Source organism: Lynx canadensis, chromosome F1, assembly GCF_007474595.2.
Source record: "Lynx canadensis isolate LIC74 chromosome F1, mLynCan4.pri.v2, whole genome shotgun sequence".
Taxonomy (NCBI): Eukaryota; Metazoa; Chordata; class Mammalia; order Carnivora; family Felidae; genus Lynx; species Lynx canadensis.
Genome location: NC_044319.2, coordinates 55,008,821 through 55,021,584, shown reverse-complemented (window position 1 = coordinate 55,021,584; position 12,764 = coordinate 55,008,821). Strand labels below are relative to the sequence as shown.

At 35.0% G+C, this 12,764-nt stretch overlaps 1 pseudogene; it reads left to right on the top strand.

The window, feature by feature from the left end:
- Positions 1-719: 719 nt before the first annotated feature.
- LOC116737830 overlaps positions 720-12,764 on the top strand; it is a 30,000-nt pseudogene continuing 17,955 nt past the window's right edge.

Below are 12,764 nucleotides of genomic sequence, written 5' to 3'. Positions count from 1 at the left end.
CACAGGGAACTCTCGCTCTCTTTGGTAGACTTGGAACATCAACAGCAAAGGGGTAGAGGGAACGCATGTTAGATTAGAAGAAAGGTTTCTTGACCTAGGGTGAATGGGCTCTCCAAGGGTAATGCTAGCAAATTTGTACTCTATAGACTAGACACGTGGAAAATGAAAAGAGTTAAAAAAAAGAAGATAATGGTTGATGTTATAAAATTACAATACCATGACTTCACTGTGATCATAAAAAGGGATCATCCAATTGCTCCATTATTTCATTTGCCTACTTTGCATGATTTTAAAAAGCAATAAGACTCCATTCAAAGATCATTCATGAAAATCAATTTTTTTCTTCTTCTGGCTCCTTTGAATAAATTTAGTTGAAAAGAATTTTTTGTATAGTATTCTTTCTAAAAATATGCACATATTTCACTGAAAAATTATTTTCTTTTTACTATTCCAGATAGTTTCTGTAAAAGGAAGTAAAATTTTATACAATATATATGATGTCAAATAATTGAGAGTGACATTGTGTTAAGTACAATAATAGCTATAATAATGAAATGTATTTACATAGTGCATTATTTTCAGGAGCTCCAAGTGCTTCACAGACATTAATTCACCCTCACAACATTCCACCGAGGTTGGTAAGGGGCAGGTGTTATTAACAAGGTTCCTGTTCTCTGTGAAATGAAACGACTTTACAGATGGTGACTTTGAGCCACAGCATGGGGGCTTTCCGCATAAAGGTAGATCAAGGCACATCTTATTTTCTCGCCTTTGCATATCTTCACAGTGATTCAGCTGTGCAGGGTGAGGATCTAGCTATTGAAGTTTTGTTTGGGGTAGAATTTAGAGGTGACGTAGCCAAATGTCTATTTCATATAAAAAGAACGGCAAGATCTTATTTACTTTGTGTTCACTCGAAAATCACACATTGTCTCTCATTTAAACTGTGTTAACTTAATTTTAAGGCAAAACTAATTGCTGCTGCTTTTGCATGCAATCGACTCAACACAGACCAGGTCCATCTCTAAATTAATCAGGACGCTATGATAAAGCAACAACATATGATAGTATGATGTCAACATATTTTAAAGTAGTATTACATGTAGGAGCACATCACATGTAACTTCAGAAAATGATCTAATAAGTTTTAGAAAACTATTTATTGGCCAATTGTTTTATAATCAGTCTAAGAAGTCAGGAGACAATTCTGGGCTGGAGAATATGCAGATTTATGAATCCTCACAATACAAGTGCTAGCTGAAGTCACAGAAGTGGAAGAGATTGTCTGGACACAGACAGTGAAAAGGCAAATGCATCAAAGAGAGAACATTAATATTTAAGATCAGGCAAATAAATGCAAGTACAAAGAAAAAACATTAGAAAAGTAGAAAGGAAAGCAGGAGAGAGTAGTGTCACAGAATCCAAGCTGTAAAAGAGATTAGAGGAAAAAAATTATCAACAGTGTCTTATGCTTTAAAGAACCTAATAAGATGAAGGTTCAATAGCTCAGTGGATAGAATTATAAGTAACTTTTTATGGTTACAAAAAATGGTTACATTTTCTTAATACATTTTCACAATAATTTAAACATACCTAAGTATTGATTAGAAAAGTTTGTACACAGATATATCACGCACCTAAACCTTATTTCCACTGTATAAATTCATTCTCAATCAATAATATTAAAAATAGATTTCTTAGTCTTTCTCACAGAATTCAAAAGAAAAAAAAAGGAACTCTCCTCTATCTCTTAGCAAAAGATCAGCTAGGATAAGTGAGATAAGAACTTTCAATTCTTCCCTTCCTCAAAGGTAGACAACCACAAGACTAAGTCCATAAACAAATGTATTTTAGTTCCTTGCTTTCAAATGAATAAAAACTTGATGCTATACTCTAGCTTTTTTTTTTTTTTTTTTATCACCACAAAAAAGAGAGTCTTGAAATTCAGGTTTTTTTCTGTTAAAAAAAAGTTAATGAGGTCACAGTTCATTACATTACCAGCACATCCTACTGAAGATTCGTGTATGACATTTCTTTTAGGTCAGGGCTAGAAAAAGCTCTTTCTTGGCATATGCAGTATTTTTTTTCTACATTTTCACAATGGTATATACTTAACTAACCACATTTCCTGATAAGTCACAATAATATAGTAATCATTCTGCATTTTCCTTTACTATGGTCCTTATTTCTTTTCCTCTTTTTTAATATAACTCTTTGTAAACTACCTAAAATTCATTGTATAAAGAGCTAAATTTGAAAAAAAGAAACAATTAAATACATATATATAAAAAGATTATATCCAATTAAATAAGCTTGTTCCTTTTGTTAATTCTATTTCAGGAATGAAGCTTTTCACCCTTTTTTATAATACTTGGCTTTTAAAATTTTTTGAAATAGCATTATGTTAAAGGTAGTACAATCTTGTTAAAAATTTAGTATGTGAAAAGACGGTAATCAAATGGTAGAAATCATTCCATATTATAAAGTTATCTATGGATTATGTCATTAATTACTAGTTATGGAGAAGTAACAGACTGTTTGTAGAGCACAGAATATGTGCTGTATTTTAGACACTCTAGTGTGTTATTATCTAAATTCTACCAAATTAATTGCTATAAATGTTGTATCTTTACATATAAAATGAGTCTACAGAGAAAAAGTCACATGTATAGTTGACATTACAGACTAATTTGGTTCTTGAAAACTAAAATGTTATTTTCTTCACATCTCAGCTTATTCCTTATTAAAAGAGCCTGTCATCTAGATACAATTAGAGACAGCTAAGCCACTATCACTTAGTTGGATGAGATCAGAGTATTATACTTTTAAAATGAGGTTTACTGAAATGTTATCTTTAGGTAATCATATTTATTCTCCTTATTTACACAATATAAATGGTTCTCTACTTATGTCCTTGAAATAGTGAACAGGGACACCATAGTATGAAAAAGTGGCCTAGCTGCTGGAGTTCATAAATTTTGTTCAGCTTTGGATGAGTTCAAAGGATTGCCATGTAAGAAAAGCCTTACAGAGGGAATTTATCTGATTATGGCAGTAATAATTACCCAGCTGTTTATTGCAGATAGAGAAATAATTCATGTAGGCAATAGGCCGTGGTGGCAATGACACTCTGCATTTAGTAAATATGCAAACTGTTCACTTCTAATTAACCAAGCTAGAGGATGCCCTTATTAAATGTATAAACTAAAAGTGCCTTCCTGACAAGTGATGAATTGTTACATTGCACAAACTCTTGCCACAGAATTATTGGAGTGAACTTGGGGCTTAACTTCATTAAGAGATCTTGTGGGATAGTTAAATGAGGATGGACAGCATAACAAGGCTTACCTGACAGCCAATGATATGTTAGAGCTTAATGGAACTGCACCTTTTCTTCTGTCCTACTTAGTTCAGATCCACAATAGATAAATTGTGAAACTGAAGTTAATTTGAGTTCAAATAATAAAAATAAAGGAAATAACGTGACGACCCACTTATGGACACAACCTGACAGTTTACCTACCAAATGAATCTATGAAGCAGCCACTTTTTATGATTCAAACGTCTTTCATACAACAAAAACAGAAAAATCTGCCACTCTTTTCATTAACTTAAGATAATATGTTTAATAAAAACACACAGTTTTATTGACTAGGCTTAAAATATCTCTCAAAAAGGAAATGGATGGGCTTTATTCAAGAAAATGAATACAGTGCAGAAACTACTCTTAATATGGACCCTGAAAGAGTTTCATTTAATTTTACCAAATAACTAATTGCGAAATGGTTCACTGTCTATATGGTCTACGCTTAGCCTTATTTTCAGGTAACTATTCATTCTTTATCAAACATCTATGCGAATATTTCCATCCCAACTAAGGATCCTATGAAAAATATCACTTAGAGGGAGGTCCTGGACATAATGAAACAAAACAAAACAAAACAAAACAAAATCTTTCCATTTGAATTGTAGAGTAGGTAATACTATTGACCTCACAGGTTTGTTGTGAAAATTGAAGGAGATAATGAGAATAAGGGGCTTAGTACAATACTTGGTATGCAATAAGCTCTCAATACATGTTAGCAATTTATAATGTGCTTGAGTGACAATAGCTCTATTTGATTAAAACATCAATTCCGAGTGTCTTCAATGGGAGGTTCATGCTGAGATCCGCTAAGACTCTACCATTGCTCTTTCACCTACATCACACAGGCTTTGCAATTATGAAATGTATGAACTGGCCTTTCGAATACTGTCAGAATATTACTGTAAATGTTTGTTTAATTATACTTACTATAAAACATGAAACAACATACAAAAGATCCATTATATATTTTAAGAGGATCAGATTTTGCTACTATTAAAAATCTAATTTGGTTCCTCCAAATTTATAACATTTAACTTAATTAACAAATATTTATGCACTAAAAAGAATATATGACCCCGTATTCAAACAATTTATGCATCCATACATTTACTTCTATGCAAATAATTTTTATTTATTTATTTATTTTATGCAAATAATTTTTAAATGAATACTCTCTGTCAAGAACAACAGGAAATGGGAAAATTGTCAATAGCCATATAAAGATCAAACTTTCATCATTTTTTAAATATTTGCTTAGTCTTGAGAGAGAGAGAGAGAGAACAAGCGAGGAAAGGGTGGAGAGAAAGGGGGACAGAGGATCTGAAGCAGGCTCTGCGCTGAGAGCAGAGAGCCTGAGGTGAGGTTCAAACCCACAAACCGCAAGATCATGACCTGAGCCAAAGGCAGTCGCTTAACCAACTGAGTCACCCAGGCACCCCTGAACCTTCCATATCTTAACAAGAAAATACTGTAATCAAGGGTCAAAATAAAACTGCTTTAAATAAGAAATAAGTCACATATATATGTATATTTATATATACATCTTTATATATATATATGTGTATATATAGATATACATATATATATATATTCCAAAAAATAAAGGCTTTATAAGTGTAAAACAACTTAGGCTCTACAACCTGAAGAGAGGGTAAGATTTTTAAAAATTAGGAAATGACACTTCATTTAAGGAAAGCATAATATAATAGCTAATACTGATAGTGTTAGATAGCTAACACATAATTATTAAAATAATTATGTGTGGATTTCTAGGAAGACAGTGAATGTGTTCTTTTGCCTACAGTCTGTTTCCAAAATCAGCTAAATGAATAAAAAGAAACAAAAGTATTGGCAAAAAAAAAAAAAAAAAAAGCAAAAAAACAAAAAAAAAAACAAAAAAAAAGGAAAATCATAAACTGAAGAAAATAAGTAGGAATTGAATGAATGAAGAATATTCAATTAAATTCATATTCAATTTAAACCACAAATATGGGATATTTTCCTTAGTCACAAAGTGAGTGTAGCATGTGAGAAATAACTGAACAAGTCTCAAGAACCTAGTAAGAGCTCCAACCAAGAGGGATAAAGACAGGGATAACCAGATACAGGACTAAAGGAGATAATTTGTAACCAAGTAATTTCTTTTTGTTGTTGATCACAGCTTCTGATCGAATTGAGACCAGGTGGGAATCTGAGCTGGAGAATGAGGAAAAGTAGCCTGAGAACTGCTAAATAAAATAAACTCAGAAAAGAAAAGAGTCTATGAGCAATGGAACTTCACATTGATCTTGCTTCGTGAAATCAATATCCACAGTGACAGGAGGTCAATCAGGACTTGAGAGGACAGTGTCAAGGGCACAACTTCCCATTCCTCCAGCTTACCTTCCACCCTGCATAAGACTGTTGAATGACTGAATGAGGAAACCAGCCATCATTGAAAAACTACAAAAATTCTGAAACCCAATTAGAGATTTCAATAAAGTATAAAATTACTCTCAAAATATACTGCTTTCCTATATGTAAAAATAATACTAGAGAAGGGAGTAAGAGGACCCCAAGCTCAGCTTGGCCCACAGATACAACTAGGCAACACACTCATGGGTGTAAATAACCCAGAAGATGACCTGAAGACTGGCACAATGAGCTCCACAACTACAAGTAGAGAAGAGGCCTTGTGAAAGGTAGAAAGAGCAGAGATGCAGTGGGGAGCTGAACCAACCCACCATGGGAGAGAGGAAGCCAAGCGAGGAGAGGGAAGAGAAACAGACTACCATGCCTGGGCCTGCATGGAGAAGACAGTCCCCATAACAAACCAGCTTTTGGAGCCAAATTTTGTGAGTTCTTAAAAACAGCAGAATTTAAGGCCTGGAGTATTAAAAGTCAGTGGCTGGGTTCTGGGAGGGCCTGGAGGCCAGTAGGAAGCTGAGACCACCCTTAAGAAGATAGCACAACAAACAGCCTCCAGAGAGACAGTTTAGAAGCAGCATTTTGAAAAACACCTGAGGCAAACAGGAGGGAGAGTTATTTACTCACAATCCTCCATGGACAAAGGAGCAGGCAGGTGCCATTTCCCTCTCCCACCCTCCAGCATTAACATAGGGCCACCTGCTGTAACCAGCACAGCATAGACATTTACTATCTAGCTTACTTACATCAGATCCCAGCCCCCTGGGCTTCAGGGATCTGCCCCTTCCAAACAGGCCCTCCTCAGTCCCAGCTCTGGAGGTCCCCTCCCTCAGAAGACTACAACAAATCTTACCAACACCACATCTCCTGACCCACACATTTTGCGGAGTCCTGGTGACTTTGCTGGCAGGCTCCACGGAATACCTACACACTTTGTTAAAATGTGCACCCCACCCGTGTGCACTTTGTGCAGCCACCCCAGTGGCCCAGTCAGGTGGCAGCTACAGTGGCAGGTCTCACTTGGCAAGCGGATCCCTGGGTACCTTGTTAAGACTGCACACTCTATCCAAGTTGGGGACCAAACACTGCCCACAACAGGCTAAGAGATTCAACACAGACTACTGGACTGAAGGAAAAAAACAGCCAGGACACAACAGGACACACACAGCATATTTAGGAGACACCCCTAAATATGGTTTTGGTGAACACAGGACATCGCACTGCAGAACATTACAGGACCTCTTCTTCATGAGGCCATTACTTTCAAGAGCAGGAGATGTAGCTGATTTTACTAACACAGAGAAACAGAGAGTTAGATAAAATGAAGAGACGGACAAATATGTCCCAAATGAAACAACAGGGAAAAACCACAGCAGGAGACCCAAGCAAAACAGATATAAGTAATTCCCCTGATAGAGAATTTAAAGTAATTGCCATAAAAATACTCAATGGACTTGAGAAAAGAGTAGCAGACATCAGTGAGACCCTTAACAAAAGATAAAAAAGAAACAATCAAAGATGAAGAACACAATAAATGAAATTAAAATGCACTAGATGGAATAAACAGCAGGCTAGAGGAAGCAGAAGAACAAATTAGTGACCTGGAAGACAGAGTAATGGAAAATAATCAAGCTGAGAGGTGAAAGGGAAAAAAAAAATATAAGTAAAATGAGAATAGACTTAGGGAACTCATTGAGTCCATCAAGTGTAATAACATTTGCATAATAGGGATCCCAGAAGAAGAAGAGAGAAAAAAGAGAGCAGAAAATTTATTTGAAAAAATAATACCTGAAAACTTCCCTAATTTAGGGAAGGAAACAGATATCCAAATCCAAGAGGTCCAGAGATCCCCCAACAAAAAATCAACCCAAGCAGGTCCACACACAGTTATTAAAATAGTGAAAAGTAGTGATAAAGAAATAAATTGAAAAGCACCAAGAGGACAAAAGGCAGTTATATACTAGTGAAACCCCATAAGGCTATCAGAGGATTTTTCAGCAGAAACTTTGCAGGCCAGGAGGGAGTGGCATGATATATTCAAAGTGCTGAAAAGAAAAAAAAAAAAAAATCTGCAGCCAAGAATACTCTATCCATCAAGGCTATCATTCAGAATTAAAGGATAAAGAGTTTCCCAGACAAACAAAAGCTAAAGGAGTTCATGACCACTAAACAAGTCCTACAAGAATGTTAAAAGAGACTCTTTGAGTGGAAAGGAAAGACCATAAATAAGAGTTAAAAAAAAAATGGAAGCATAAAAGCAGTAAAAATAAGTGTATCTGTAAAAATCAGCCAAGGGAATAATAGAATAAAAGGATATAAAGTATGACACCATATACCTTCAATATGGTGGGGAAAGGAGCAAAGGATGGGTTCAAACTTAAGCGACCATCAACTTAACATAGATTGCTACATGCAGAAAATGTTATATGCAAACCTAACGGTAACCATAAATCAAAAACCAGTAATAAATATGCAAAAAATAAAGAGAAAGGAAACCAAGTATATCACTAAAGAAAGCCAGAAAACCATGAGAGAGAAGAGGCAAGAAAAGATCAGAGCAGAACTACAAAAACAACCACAAAACAAGTAATAAAATGGAAATAAATACATACCAATTGATAATTACTTTGAATATACTCCAATCATAACACACAGGGTGACAGAATGGATAAAAAAACAAGACCCATCTATATGCTGCCTACAAGAGACTCATTTCAGACCTAAAGACACATGCAGATTGAAAGAGAGGGGACAGAGAAACACTTGGCATGCACAATGGATGTCAAAGGAAAGCCTGGGTAGCAATACTTACATTGGACAAAATAGACTTTAAAACAAAGAGTGTAAGAGACAAAAAAGGACACTACATGATAACAAAGTAGACAGTCTGACAGGAAGATATAATAATTGTAAATATTTATGCACCTAACATGCAAGCACCCAAATACATAAAACAGTTAATAACAAACATAAAGGAGCTATTCAATACTAATCCAATAATAGTAGGGGACTTTAACACTCCAGCTACACTGATGGACAGATCATCCAAACAGAAAATCAACAAGGAAGCAGTGGCTTTGAATGACACACTGGGCCAGATGGATTTAGCAGATATATTCCGAACATTCCATCCCTACACAGCAGAATACACATTCTTTACAATTGCACATGGAACATTCTCCAAAATAGATCAAATTTTAGGCCACAAAACAAGTTTCAACAAATTCAAAACGAACAGTCATACCATGTGTCTTTTCTGATCATAACACTATGAAACTAGAAACCAACCACAGGAAAAAATCTGGAAAGAGCACAGATATTTGGAGGTTAAATAACATGCTACTATAAATGAATGGGTCAACCAAGAAATCAAAGAATAAAAAATTACATGGAGAAAAATGAAAACACAATGGTCCATAATCTATGGGATGCAGCAAAAGCAGTTAAGAGGGAAGTTTAAAGCAATATAGGTCTATCACAAGAAGCAAGGAAAATCTCAAATAAACAACCTAACTTTACACCTAAAGTAGTTAGACAAAGAAAAATAAACATAACCCAAACCTAGCAGAAGGAAGGAAATAAGAAAGATTACAGCAGAAATAAATGACATAGAAACTAAAAAATAGAGAGAGAACTGATCAATGAAACCAGGGGCTGGTTCTTTGAAAAGATCAGCAAAATTAGGAAGCCTCTAACCAGACTCATAAAATACACACACACACACACACAGAGAGAGAGAGAGAGAGAGAGAGGACTCACATAAAATCACAAATGAAAGAGGAGAAATAACACCACAGAAATATAAATGACCTAAAGGAATATTATGAAAAATTATATTCCAACAAATTGTACAACATAGAAGAAAAGGATACATTCCTAGAAACAGATAACCTACCAAACTGAAGCAGGAAGGCATGGAAAATTTGAATAGACCAATTACTAGCAATGAAATTGAGTTAGTAATAAAAAAACTCCGAATAAACCAAAGTCCAGGATCAGATGCTTCAGAGAGTAATTCTACCAAACATTTAAAAAAGAGTTAATAAATTTACCCAAGGGATACAGGAGTACTGATGCATAGGGGCACTTGTACCCCAATGTTTATAGCAGCACTCTCAACAATAGCCAAATTATGCAAAGAGCCTAAATGTCCATCAACTGATGAATGGATAAAGAAATTGTGGTTTATATACACAATGGAGTACTACGTGGCAATGAGAAAGAATGAAATATGGCCCTTTATAGCAACATGGATGGAACTGGAGAGTGTTATGCTAAGTGAAATAAGCCATACAGAGAAAGACAGATACCATATGGTTTCACTCTTATGTGGATCCTGAGAAACTTAACAGAAACCCATGGGGGAGGGGAAGGAAAAAAAAAAAAAGAGGTTAGAGTGGAAGAGAGCCAAAGCATAAGAGACTCTTAAAAACTGAGGACAAACTGAGGGTTGATGGGGGGTGGGAGGGAGGGGTGGGTGGGTGATGGGTATTGAGGAGGGCACTTTTTAGGATGAGCACTGGGTGTTGTATGGAAACCAATTTGACAATAAACTTCATATATTGAAAAAAATAAAAATAAAAATAAAAAATAAAAAAGAGTTAATACCTATTTTTCTCAAACTTTTCCAAAAAATATGAGGAAGGAAAATTTCCAAATGCATTCTATGAGGCCAGTATTACCTTGGTAACAAAATGAGATAAAGAAAGACACCACAGAAAATAGAGAACTACAGGGCAGTATCTCTGATGAACACAGATGCAAAATTCCTCAAAATATTAGCAAATCAAATCCAACAACACATTAAAAAAGTCATTCACCACGATCAAGCGGGATTTATTCCTAGGATGCAAGGGTGGTTCAATATTTGCGAATCTATCAACATGATGCATCACATCAACAAGGATGAAAACCATATGATCATTTCAATAAATATAGAAAAGGCATTTGACAAAGTAAAACATTCATTCATGATAAAAACCCTCCACAAAGTCAGTTTAGAGGGAACACACCTTAACATAATAAAGGTCATATATGAAAAACCCACAGCTAACATCATACCCAATGAAGAAAAACAGAGCTTTTCCCCTGAGGTCAGGAACAAGACAGGGATCTCCACTCACGCCACTTTTATTCAACATAGTACTGAAAATCCTAGCCACAGCAATCTTACAATAACAAAAAATAGGTAAAAGTCATATGAATTGGTAAGGACGAAGTAAAACTTTTACTATTTGCAGATGACATGATACTATACATAGAAAACCTGAAAGACTCAACCAAAAAAATATTAGAACTGATAAACAAATTCAGTAAAGTCACAGGATACAAAATCAATGTACAGAAATCCATTGCATTTCTGTATACTAATAATAAAGTAGCAGAAAGAGAAATTTAAAAATTTCATTCACAGTTGCATCAAAAATAATAAAACACCTAGGAATAAACCTAACCAAAGAGGTGAAAGACATGTACTCTGGAAACTATAAAACACTGATGAAAGAGGGGCACCTGGGTGGCTCAGTTGGTTAAACATCCGACTTCAGCTCAGGACATAATCTCACAGTTCATGGGTTCGAGCCCGCATCAGGCTCTCTGCTGCCAGTGCATAGCCTGCTTTGGATCCTCTGTCTCCCTCTCTCTCTACCCCTCCCCTGCTCATGCATTTTCTCTCTCTCTCTCTCTCTCTCTCTCTCAAAAATAAACATTAAAAAAAAACACAGTGATGATAGAAATTGAAAACAACACAAAGAAATGAATAGTTATTCCATGTTCATGGATTAGGACAAATATTGTTAAACTGTCTATAGTACTCAAAGTAACCTACAGACTTAATGCAATTCCTATCAAAATACTAATAGCATTTTCACAAACTAGAACAAACGATCCTAAAATTTGTATGGAGCCACAAAAGACCCCAAATACCCAAAGAAATCTTGAAAATGAAAAACAAAACTAGAGGTATCACAATTCCATACTTCAATTTATATTATAGAGCTATAGTAATCAAAATGGTATGATATTGGTACAAAAATACATAAATGGAAAAGAATATAAAGCCAAGAAACCAACCCACAAATGTATGGTAAATCTTCAACAAAGGAGGCAAGAACATGCAAAGGAAAAAAGACAATATTTCAAGTAATAGTGTTGGGAAAACCGGACAGTTACATGCAAAAAAATGAAACTAGGACACTTTCTTCCAGCATACACAAAAATAAACTCAAAATGGATTAAGGGCTTAAATGTGAGACCTGAAACTGTAAAAATCCTAGAAGACAGCACAGGCAGAAATTTCTCTGACATTGGCCATAGCAACATCTTTCTAGATATGTCTCCTGAGGCAAGAGAAATAAAAACAAACTATTGAGACTAAGTCAGGATAAAAAGCTTCTGCACAATTAAAGAAACAATTAAAAAAAAAAAACCTAAAAGGCAACCTATGTAAGGGGAAAATATATTTGCAAATGGCATACCTTATAAAGGGCCAGTATTCAAAACATACAAAATTTATACAACTCAACACCAAAAAAAAAAAAAAAAAAAACAAAGCAAAACAACAAAGAGTCCAATTAAAAAATGGGCCAAAGACATGAACAGACATCTCTCCAATGAAGACATCCAGATGGTCAACAGACATATGAAAAGATGCTCAACATCACTCATCATCAGGGAAATACAAATCAAAACCACAATGACATATCACTTCACACCTGTCAGAATAGCTAAAATCAAAAACTCAAGAAATAACAAGTGTTGGCAAGGATGTGGAGAAAAAGAATCCTCCTGTACTGTTAGTGGGAATGAAAACTGGTAGAACCACTGTGGAGACAGTATGGAGGTTCCTCAAAAAATTAAAAATAGAAGCACCCTATAATTGCACCACCAGTAATTGCATCACTGTGTGTCTACCCAAAGAATATGAAAACACTAATTCAAAGGGATATATGCACCCTATGTTTATAGCAGCATTATTTACAATGGCCAAATT